This window comes from Coturnix japonica, chromosome 35 (genome assembly GCF_054131305.1).
Source record: "Coturnix japonica strain WE chromosome 35, WE-NBRP24, whole genome shotgun sequence".
Classification (NCBI taxonomy): domain Eukaryota; kingdom Metazoa; phylum Chordata; class Aves; order Galliformes; family Phasianidae; genus Coturnix; species Coturnix japonica.
This window is the reverse complement of record NC_140697.1, coordinates 4,966,991-4,974,142: the sequence shown is the minus strand read 5'-3', so window position 1 is coordinate 4,974,142 and position 7,152 is coordinate 4,966,991. Positions and strand designations below refer to the sequence as shown.

General features: G+C 47.6%; 1 long non-coding RNA gene across 1 annotated transcript; it reads right to left on the bottom strand.

The window, feature by feature from the left end:
* Window positions 1–400: 400 nt before the first annotated feature.
* On the bottom strand, window positions 401–5,004 carry LOC107321684 (uncharacterized). The gene is made up of 4 exons (XR_014938336.1): window positions 4,874–5,004; window positions 3,636–4,675; window positions 2,234–2,339; window positions 401–973 (listed from the first exon to the last, which is right to left on the bottom strand). It is a non-coding gene; the product is annotated as an uncharacterized LOC107321684 (long non-coding RNA).
* Window positions 5,005–7,152: the final 2,148 nt, after the last annotated feature.

Genomic DNA, 7,152 nt, shown 5'->3' with positions numbered 1-7,152 from the left:
ATGGCAAAATGGACTGCAAAGCCCAAAAGAATGATGGGAATGGATGCCAAAATGGACGGCAAAGCCCAAAAGAATGATGCAATGGATGCATAAATGGACGGCAAAGCCCAAAAGAAGGATGCAATGGATGCCTAAATGGACGGCAAAGCCCAAAAGAATGATGCAATGGATGCCTAAATGGACGGCAAAGCCCAAAAGAATGATGCAATGGATGCCTAAATGGACTGCAAAGCCCAAAAGAATGATGCAATGGATGCCTAAATGGACGGCAAAGCCCAAAAGAATGATGCAATGGATGCCTAAATGGACGGCAAAGCCCAAAAGAATGATGCAATGGATGCCTAAATGGACAGCCAAGTCCAAAAGAATGATGCAATGGATGCCTAAATGGACGGCAAAGTCCAAAAGAATGATGTAATGGATGGCAAAATGGACTGAAAGCCCAAAAGAAGGATGCAATGGATGCCTAAATGGACGGCAAAGCCCAAAAGAATGATGCAGTGGATGGCAAAATGGACGGCAAAGTCCAAAAGAAGGATGCAATGGATGCCTAAATGGACTGCAAAGCCCAAAAGAATGATGCAAGATACACCAAAATGGAGGGCAAGGCCTAAGAGAACAACGCAAGGAATGAAAAAATGGAGGGCAAGGCCCAAGAGAATGCCTCAAAGAATGTCAAAATGGAGGGCAAGAAAAAGACTACAAGAAACAGCTGAGCAACAGCAAAGACCAAACACAAAGACAACACAGTAGGACAAGCACAGACAGCCCACAGGACACCACGGAGTGCAGAAATGAGCTCAGAAACACTAACCTTGCATCTCAGTACGTAACAAGTAAAAACCAATTGCTATGTGCTGCCCTTACCTGCTGGGCTGAGAGTTACCATCAGCAAAGCTGGGTCCAGGCAATGCAGGTTTCTGTTCCTCGCTGCTCTCATCAGGAGCCGCACATCTCTGTGCTCTGCTGGAACCTGTTGGACACAACACGACAATGAAGGCACTGCCCACATCTGCAGGGTAGCACACTGCTATCATTACACTAACTGTGATGGAAGGGAGCAGTAGGATGTAATTCATACTACGAAGGATATAATTAATGCTATGAGGGATATAATCAATGCTATGAGGGATATAATTAATGCTATTGATAAGTTTAAATATGCAGTAAGTTTAACAATTGTATTCCACACTAGGATTATAATTGAAGTAACTTTCATAGAAAACACAGGGCATCAATTTTTAGAGCTACATTTACCATAGCAAACATCTTAATATTGGGTTAAAACTTATATGAACAAAAACACTACAGGTTACAGTGATTATAACTACAGCCCGCATTAATTCATGTGAGCAGATGAAGATCAACACAAACAAAGCCTCCGAGCACAACCCAAAGACAAGCAGAACAACCACAAAGACACTGCAAGAGAAAAGCAGAGCAAGCAGCCAAGGGTAAGACAAACACAAAAGCAATAAGGAAAGCCAAGGGAAAAGCCAAAGCAAAGCCAACAGCACAGAGACCATTATAGGAACACAAAGAAGAAAGGCCAAGGAGAAAGCAGAGTCAGAAACCAAGAAAATGATAAAGGGAACACTGAAATAAAGGGCAAAGCTCAATAGACCACTAACAGGGCAAGGCCTAAGAGAACGACGCAAGGAATGCCAAAATGGAGGGCAAGTCCCGATAGAACAACGCAAGGAATGCCAAAACAGAGGGCAAGGCCTAAGAGGACGACGCAAGGAATGTTAAATGGAGGGCAAGGCCAAAGAGGACGACGCAAGGAATGCCAAAATGGAGGGCAAGGCCTAAGAGGACGATGCAAGGAATGCTAAAATGGAGGGCAAGGCCTAAGAGAACGACGCAAGGAACACCAAAATGGAGGGCAAGGCCTAAGAGGACGACGCAAGGAACACCAAAATGGAGGGCAAGACCCAATAGAATGACACAAGGAACATCAAAATGGAGGGCAAGGCCTAAGAGAACAACGCAAGGAATGCTAAAATGGAGGGCAAGGCCTAAGAGAACGACGCAAGGAATGCCAAAATGGAGGGCAAGGAAAACACTGCAAGAAACAGCTGAGCAACAGCAAAGACCAAACACAAAGACAACACAGTAGGACAAGCACAGACAGCCCACAGGACACCACAGAGTGCAAAAATGAAGTCAAAAACACTAACCTCGCATCTCAGTACATAACAAGTAAAAACCAATTGCTATGTGCTGCCTTTACCTGCTGGGCTGAGAGTTACCATCAGCAAAGCTGGGTCCAGGCAATGCAGGTTTCTGTTCCTCGCTGCTCTCATCAGGAGCCGCACATCTCTGTGCTCTGCTGGAACCTGTTGGACACAACATGACAATGAAGGCACTGGGATAGAATTAATGCTATTAGGGATATAATTAATGCTATTGTGGATATAATTAATGGTACTTTTAAGTCTAGATTTGCAGTAAGTTTAACAATTGTATCTCACACTACAATCATAATTAAAGTGACTTTCACATAAAGCACTGAGCATCACTTTTATGACTGCATTTATCATAACAGACACCTTTAGTATTGGGTAAATATTAGGTAAATATCAGTTCCATTAACAAATACAGGTTACAGACTTTACCACTACAACCCGCATTAAGCCGGGGGAGCAGATCAAGATGAACACAAACAAAACCTCACAGCAAATCCCAAAGACAAGCAGAACAACCACAGAAAGACACTGCAACAGAAAAGCAAAGTAAGCAGCCAAGGGTAAGACAAGGACAAAAGCAATAAGGAAAGCCAAGGGAAAGCCAAAGCAAAAGCAACAGCAAACAGACCATTATAGGGAACAACAAGAACAAAGGCCAAAGGGAAAACAGCGTGGGGAGCCAAGAGAACAACAAAGGGAACAATGAAACAGAGGGCAAGGCCCAAAAGAATGCTGCATGGAACTGCAAAACAGAGGGCAAGGCCCAAAACAGCACTGCTGAAACATCAAGATGGAGGGCAAGGGCCAAAAAAATGATCATGTAAAACATCAAGATGGATGGCAAGGCCAAAGAGAACATCACACAGAACATCAAGATGAGGACAAGGCCCAAAAGAACACTGCAAGGAACATCAAGATGGAGGGCAAAGCTGAAGAGAAGACTGCAGCAAACACCAAGATGGATGGCAAGGCCCAAAAGGGCACTACAAGAAACATCAAGATGGGGGGCAAGGCCCAAAAGGGCACTACAAGAAACATCAAGATGGGGGGCAAGGCCCAAAAGGGCACTACAAGAAACATCAAGATGGGGGGCAAGGCCCAAAAGGGCACTACAAGAAACATCAAGATGGGGGGCAAGGCCCAAAAGGGCACTACAAGAAACATCAGGATGGGGGGCAAGGCAGCAGAGGAAACTGCTTGGAACTCCAACATGGAATGAAAGGCTGAAGGGAATGAAGCACCAAAATGAACAACAAGGCCAATAGAATGAACAGAACATAAAGTGAGAACAAAGGAAACACTGCAGGAAATGCTGGAGAAACAGCAGAGAACAGAGGAAAAGAGAATGGAGAAGGATGAGAGCAGATATTATCATTATAATAATGGAACATTACCTTCAATTTCAGTATGGAACAGGTAAAAAGCAATTGTGTGTGCTGCCCTTACCTGCTGGGCTGAGAGTTACCATCAGCAAAGCTGGGTCCAAGCAATGCAGGTTTCTGTTCCTCACTGCTCTCAACAGGAGCCGCACATCTCTGTGCTCTGCTGGAACCTGTTGGACAAAAAAAGGCAATGAAGGCACTGCCACCATCTGCAGGGCAGTTCATAGACACAGCACTCACCTTGGGTTTGGTAGGGAGGGATGTTGGAACCACTGGGGCTCCATGAGACCCCACTGGAACCACTGGGGCCCCATGAGACCCCACTGGAACTACTGGGGCCCCATGAGACCCCACTGGACCTTATAAGGTCAACAAACCAGTGCAAGACCAACCAAGGTCCTGAAATCAAACAGTCTATAGGTCCAGATGAAATGCATCGCAGACTGAGAAGTGGTGACAGTGGGGTGCAGTCTGGTGAGCAGAAACACGGCCAACATGGCGCTCCTTTGTAGGAAGGTAGAAGGGATGAGCCCAGGAACGGCTGACCCGTCGGTCCCACTGCTGTGCTGGGAATGACCACAAAGCAGATCCTCATAGAAGGACCCAGGGCTCATGGAAGGCAGGAGGTGATGATGGAGATCCTCATAGAAGGACCCAGGGCTCATGGAAGGCAGGAGGTGATGATGGAAATCCTCATAGAAGGACCCAGGGCTCATGGAAGGCAGGAGGCGATGATGCAGATCCTCATAGAAGGACCCAGGGCTCACGGAAGGCAGGAGGTGATGATGGAGAACCAACACGGCCTCACCAAGGGCAAATCCTCCTTGACTGACCTCATAGACTTCTATGATGGCACTGATGCATCAGTAGATGAAGGAAGAGCTGCTGATATCATCTACTTAGACTTCAACAAGGCCTCTGATGTAGGACCCCACAGTATCCTCATGTCCAAGTGATGAAGACACCAACTGGACGGGAAGATGATGAGATGGATGAAGAACTGGCTGTAGAACCGAGTCCAGGGAGCAGCAAACAATGGCTCCGCATCCAGATGGAGATGATGATGAACAATGTCCCATAGCAGCCAGCACTGGGGCTGATACTCTGCAATATATGAGCATAGAATCAAATGATGATCAGCACTGAAGACCATCACAACCATCTCCATTCAACCCTCCTGCTATGGGGACAGTACCCAACCACCACACCAGGGTCCCACAGCCTCAAACACCTCTAGGGATGGAGCATCCCAAAGTGACCCATTCCACCCCCAAACCCTGCAATAAAGAAGGGATCGCTCACCCCATTGTGTAGGCTGAGCCCTCCATCCAAAGGAAGCAGGCTCTAGATACAACTCTTTCTCATACCCATCCATAAGTAGATACGGCTCCTTCTCACCCCCATCCATAAGTGCTGTTAGGAGTAATCAAAAGGAGAAGACCAGTAATAAAGAAGAAATTCCTTACCCCATTGCAAAGTCAAAGACTCACCATTGACCCCAAAGGAAAGGATCTCCAAGCAGAGTCGCATCCCATATGGTATCCAGACCTCGAAAGCAGCAGGAAGGAGAATCCTCTCCTTCAATGCTCCCATAGGAGCACTGAGCTGGAACTGATGTTGCCCCCTGCCCTTCCCAGCCCTTAAATACGAATCAAGGAGGGGAGGAGCCAGGCTCCAACCAATCACAATCCACAGCTCAACGGCCCCCACCTGTGCCCATGGGGTTGGCCCCTCCCCTCAGCAGGTGCCCAATCAGGATGTTACATAACAGCTCCAATCAGGAACAAAGCCAAAAATTAAAGCAATAACAGGTTAATAATTACATTTATTTGTTCTTAAAGGGGAGGGTTATGGATAGAGAAGAAATGACAGCACAGTATATGGACACAGGGCTGCAGATCTCAGTGTCACAATGGGGTGACACTATGGGCACCACTCTGAGGTTGATGCTGGGGGGACATTGGGAAGATGGGGGGTGATGGGGGCGATGATATCATTATATAATTAGGGTGATATAATAGAAATGCTTAGTCATGGTTGGAAGCCATGATGGGGCGGAGACACAGCAGTACAGCCCAAGTGCAGGCAACATATCCGATTGGCTGAAGGGCTGGCTCCGCCCCCTCCTGGTGCTCATATAAGGTCTGGCACTGGGGGCCAGCACTTATTTGCTGGAGCTCCTTGCTGCAGTCACATCTACCCACATGAACCCACATGAAGAAGCTCTTCTGCTCTGTTGCTGCCTTGGACCAAGAGCTGCTGGATGGAGCTCCAGGACTTGGCTTCTCCACCATCACATTGCTCAGCCTAGAACAGCACTACAGGAGGTAAGTTCCGGTTCTGATACTACAGTAATGCTGAGATGATGGAGGGCAGAGATGGTTGGGGGGCAGAAATGGTTTGGGGGGGATATTGAGGTGTCTGGGGGGGGACACGGAGCTGATGTTTGACAATGAAGCTGTATGTAGATGTGGAGGTATCAATGGAGTTACACAAGGAGCCATGTTGGAAGGTGACAATGAGTAGATGAGGGACTGAATAATGAAAAAGGGATGTAGTGACCATGAGATGGTGGAGTTCGAGATCCTGAGTGGAGGAAGCAAAGCAAAAAGTAGGATTGCTACCCTGGACTTTAGGACAGCCAACTTTGATCTCCTTCGGGACCTACTTGGGGCTATCCCGTGGGCAAGGGTGCTGGAAGGCAAGGGGGCTTGTGAGAGCTGGATAGCGTTTAAATGGCTCTTCTTCCAAGCTCAGGATCGGTGCGTCCCTGTGACTTAGAAATCGGGGAAATGTGCAAGGAGAACTGCGTGGATGAGTAAGGAGCTCATGTGCAAGCTCCGCAGAAAGAAGAAAGTGCATGATATGTGGAACAAGGGTCTGACCACTTGGGAACAATACAAGAATGTAGTCAGGGACTGCAGAGATATGACCAGGAAGGCGAAAGCCCACCTGGAGTTGAATCTAGCTAAGGAGATAAAGAATAATAAAAAAGGCTTTATTAAATATGTTAACAGCAAAAGGAAGGCTAGGGAGAATGTGGGCCCCATACTAAGTGAGAAGGGTGCTCTGGTAACGGGGGATGCTGAGAAGGCGGAAATTCTGAATGCCTTCTTTGCTTCTGTCATTAGTGAAAGGGCTCTCCCTCAAGAAACCCAGACCCTGGAGGTTGATGAGAGAGTCTGGGGAATGGGAGATTTCCCTTTAGTCAGGGAAGAGGTGGTCCGTGAGTGCCTAGGAAACATAAAGGTCCATAAATCCATGGGACCTGATGGGGTGCATCCGTGGGTGCTGAGAGAGCTGGCAGAGGTCATTGCTGAGCTGCTCTCTGTAATCTATCAGAGGTCTTGGAGAACTGGGGAGGTGCCTGAAGACTGGAGGACGGCCAATGTCACTCCAGTCTTCAAAAAGGGCAAGAAGGAAGACCTGGGTAACTATAGGCCAGTCAGCCTCACCTCTGTCCCAGGGAAGGTGATGGATCAGCTTGTGCTGGATGGCATCTCCAGACAACTGGGAGAAAAGGAGGTTATCAGGAGTACCCAGCATGTATTCACCAAGGGGAGGTCGTGCTCGACCACCCT